Source organism: Myotis davidii, unplaced genomic scaffold, assembly GCF_000327345.1.
Source record: "Myotis davidii unplaced genomic scaffold, ASM32734v1 scaffold147, whole genome shotgun sequence".
In the NCBI taxonomy this organism is placed as follows: domain Eukaryota; kingdom Metazoa; phylum Chordata; class Mammalia; order Chiroptera; family Vespertilionidae; genus Myotis; species Myotis davidii.
This window is the reverse complement of record NW_006383010.1, coordinates 3,810,498-3,814,998: the sequence shown is the minus strand read 5'-3', so window position 1 is coordinate 3,814,998 and position 4,501 is coordinate 3,810,498. Positions and strand designations below refer to the sequence as shown.

Sequence of the window (4,501 nt, the reverse complement as noted above, 5' to 3'; positions counted from 1 at the left end):
CAGTATTTGAACCAAATCTCATTTCTGTGGCTGTTACCAGAGTTAAACTCGTCCACAGCAATTGTTTCAATTAGTAGGTCAACCTTATAGGCTAAATACCTTTGAGGGACTTAGCATAACTAAGTGCTGAGTAAATGCTTGTCGAATAAATAATTGAATAGTTTGATAATCACGGTGTGATGTCAATGCTTTATCAAGTTCTATATAAAAAAAGGCTTTTAAGTAATGGTTCAGATTAACCTGCTCTATTTTTCTGTTGGTTTATGATTAAAATCTTCCAGTCTCACCACGCTGGTGTGGCTCAGTGGTTGAGCATCAGCCTATGAACCAGGAGGTCACAGTTTGATACCTGGTCAGGCCACATGCCCAGGTTTCAGGCTGGATCCCCAGTGTGGAGTGTGCAGGAGGCAGCCAATCAATGATTCCCTCTCATCATGATGTTTCTATCTCTCCCTTTCCCTTCCTCTCTGAAATCTATATCTTTAATAATAAAAGCATAATATGCTAATTAGACCAAACAGCCAAACGACCTTCCAGATGACCTTCTGGACGAAGCCAGGACTGACTGCCGAGCCCCTTACACAAATTTCATGCATCAGGCCTCTAGTATATATATATAAAATCTTCCAGTATCTCATACCTGATTATGGTGAAAACAAACTGTTAAACAGTTTCATCTACATAATTTGTAATCCATTTGAATATCAAAGGGCAGGACCCAAAAGATCCCTCACCATTCATTTGAGACAATAGATAAAATAATTGTCTCAGCGGGATTGTCAGAACAGAATGGTCAAAGGATGCTTGAATAACAACTAAAGATTCCATTGTAATTTATTAGAGTACCGCTTCAAGAAATTTAACAAAATATTTGGTGACTAGAAAACTTAGCACAATATAAAGCCAATGAGGATGAAAAATCCCTTTCTCTATAGAAGTTTCACTGGGCTTATCTTTGTCGGAGGCCACATTAGCCACAGACCTCAATACAAATAGACCTTAAAGAACATCCCCAAAATGATCTTATCATTCTGCCGAGTACGATTGCTTTTAAAATGAAAGACAAACATGAACAATGCTTTTACTTCTTATCTACTAGACAGCATTTCTCTCTTAACACAAAATAAAACAGTTTCCAGAAATTTAATTCCAATTGTCAGAGGCACTTTTTGCTTACTAAATAGCTTTCAGAATACTAAGGGGCAATTTGCAAGCATTAATTGTAATTGCTTGCCCTGATTTTCAGCTCTACATAGATAATGCTAAACTTCACATCATTTTTATTAAATCTCTACAAATATATTTCTGAACATTAGATAACACTACATTATTGTTTTAAACAAGTAAGTTAATGCTGTACATTTGATAAATGAGACTGTCCCTAAATAAGAATACCTCTGTAGGAAAAAAGGAGAAAAAGAAACATTTGTTTACATAAATTCACATACAGATCAAAAAGCATTTCTTTTAAAGTGTTATAATGTATTCTATATATTTCTATTTCTTCCATGTTAATTTTAATTAAGATTAGAAAAACTCATAAAATATGTAGCTGAATAATGATGGCATCTAAAAAAAATGCAGTAAGATTTTGGAACTGATTCAAGCATCCTATAAAAATCTTTATGATATTTTTTGCCTCCTCCAAATGGTTTGCTTATTCAGTATACATAGTACAAGGTTTAGACATTAATCTTCAAGTCAATTTAAAAGGTAAAGTGCCTGTTGGTTTTTTTCTGGCTAAGGTGTATAGCTACAGCACAGCCAACATCTGCTCTGTACTAAATAGATATATTATATTTGGACATACTCACTGGTCATAAAAACAAGGTTTGTTAATCTGTCCTTAGACTTAAACATGCCCCCAAAGCAGAATATTTATCTAGAGTTTGGTAAAGAGCATTACTAAAGAGCAACAAAGCCAAAAAGGATGCTGAAACATTTCAGGTTCATTCCTATTTAAATGTCGTCTCCCTAATAAATTATTTACTATTTAGATTTAAATTAATATTTAACATCTATAATAATAAAAGTGTAACATGCTAATTAAACCAGACAGCCAAACGACCTTCTGGATGTCCTTCCAGATGACCTTCCAGACAAAGCCAGGGATGCGAGGACTGAGGCAAACTGCTGCAGCTACGAGGGCCAAGCCCCTTGCACAGATTTCATGCATCGGGCCTCTAGTAAATATATAATTTTAGACCTGGATGAGATTTTAGAAATCATTTAATCTAACTTACTCCATTTCTTTTCTTTCGTATTAGTTATAGGTGTAAAACGCTGTGATTAGACATTTATATATCTTATAAAGTGATCACCCCAATAAGTGCAGTACCCACTTGGCACCATACATGGTTATTACAATATTATTGACTGTTTTTGACCATGGCTGTTTTTATAACTGACAATTGAATATCTTGAACATCTTAATCCCTCTGCTTACATATGGTGTTAGTAGTCGGGGAGAATTGGTGATCAGAGAGACCTGATAAATAGAATGGTGGGAATAGAAGCTAGAGTATAGTGAATTGATAATGAAATGGAGGTCAAGAGATGAACAAAAAGCAAGTAAAGATGGCAATCTTAAGAAGCTGAGTTGAGCAGTGATGGGAGAACAAGTATAAAACAATACAAAATCAAAGGACGAGTGTGTGTGTGTGTGTGTGTGTGTGTGTGTGTGTGTGTGTTACTGTCACAATCTTTGTTGAGATTTTTTTTAAAAAGGAAATTAAAACTGACTATGGATAGTGCAAAGGTTGGCAAACAATGGCCTATGCAATGGCCACCAGTTTCTGTAAATAAAGTTTTATTGTAACACAGCCATTCCTATTCATTAACATATTGCTATGACTGCTTCCGTGCTACAACAGCAGAGCTGAATAGTTGCAACAGAGATCATAAGGCCCCAAATCCAAAAATATGTACTGTCTGACTTTTCACAGTAAATTTACCAACCCCTGCACTAGGGTTCCTCATGCCATAACAGCAAGTGATATTTCTAGTCATAAGAATTCCAAATGCAGTAGAATTTTTTTTTAATGTATTATACTGGGATAGCTAACATATAGATAATATTAATAGAATTTTTAAAAAATTGTCTTAGTATTTGTTCATCTTGCATAATTAAGGGTTAAAAATAATGTCTCAAAAATTGTCTTACCTTAATATAAAATTAAAATTTAACATTGCACGTAAGAGTTTGTGAACAATTTATATTTTAATGGTAAAATGAAATTAAGCTAAGAGTTTTATTATTTAAAATGATTTTTTAAAATAGTAACTTGGCATGAACATTAAATTACATAGCCTATAAAATTTCAATAAAGAAGAATAGCTGGGGTCTTGAATAACAACTAAATTTTGATTATTTTTAATTTTAATTTTCAAATTTATAGTGTTCCATCATATTCAGTGATGATTCAGTAAGAATTGAGTGACTCAGTCTTTAATATTTTTTTACCTTTGTCTAGGCAAAGAAGTCAAGCCTAAGCCTCCACGTATGTTACGTGCATGCCTAAATAAATAAATAAGTAAATAAATCTTAAATGCATGCTTTTAATCATCTTCTGATTCCATTGTTGAATATTTTGCGTAAATCCAAAACTTAATTATTTTGTGAAGAAAATGTGCCTATTATCCTAAGTGTTCTTCTGAGAATATGCTATGCTAAAATCTTCCTTCATCATTTAGTCACTGGAGTTACAAACCAGTACCCTAATTGACCTCATTAAAATTTTTAGTTTATATTTATTTTGTCTCAAAAAAAAAACCTCTTATGATTGCTAATGAAGAACCTTTACTTGTGTTTGTATTAATTTGCTACTATATAAGAAAAAGAAAATTAACACTAAAAAACTGAATAATATGTAACTGAAATAGGGTGGACAAAAGTAGGTTTACAGTTGTGAGTACACAAAAATTTATTCTTGTATTATTCATTATTTTTAATTCATTCTTGTATTATTTTCCATACTAACAACTACAAACCCACTTTTGCCCGCCCCTGTATGCATGAGAACAGGAAATAAATATTTTATATAATCATCATTACTCTTGTACATCTATATTTTCAGAGCCACAACTAAAAAAAGAAGGGAAGCCAGGTATGTATATTTTATGTATAAATTCATACTTGCATTCTATGTTTATAATGAATAGCATAACATGTTTTTACAAATGTTGTGTCCTAGTGTAAATATTATATCAAAATTTTATCTTTGACCAACTTTTTAAAATAAAACAAACATAGTACTTGTTCCTAGAGGGAAAAAAGAAAAACTCCTGAGAAATGTATATGGTTCAGAAAAAAACAATTGACTAATTGGGTTCAACCCTACACAACCACTATTTTTGCTGATTTTATGTGCTGACATAGGCATCATACATATTTCATCAGAAACACAGCTGCTCTTACTCTCCTCTTCCTGGGGGCTCCTGGGTGAGATAAACATTTCTGAGGGCTGTAGCAGGCAGCAGAAACCATTTTAAATGAACAAAG

General features: G+C 32.9%; 1 long non-coding RNA gene across 1 annotated transcript in view; it reads left to right on the top strand.

Moving 5' to 3' along the window:
* Positions 1-3,500, top strand: part of LOC107181599 — a 39,097-nt gene extending 35,597 nt beyond the window's left edge. Inside the window, exon 5 of the long non-coding RNA XR_001512263.1 lies at positions 3,474-3,500. This is a non-coding gene — a long non-coding RNA (uncharacterized LOC107181599). The remainder of the gene's footprint in view (positions 1-3,473) is intronic.
* Positions 3,501-4,501: the final 1,001 nt, after the last annotated feature.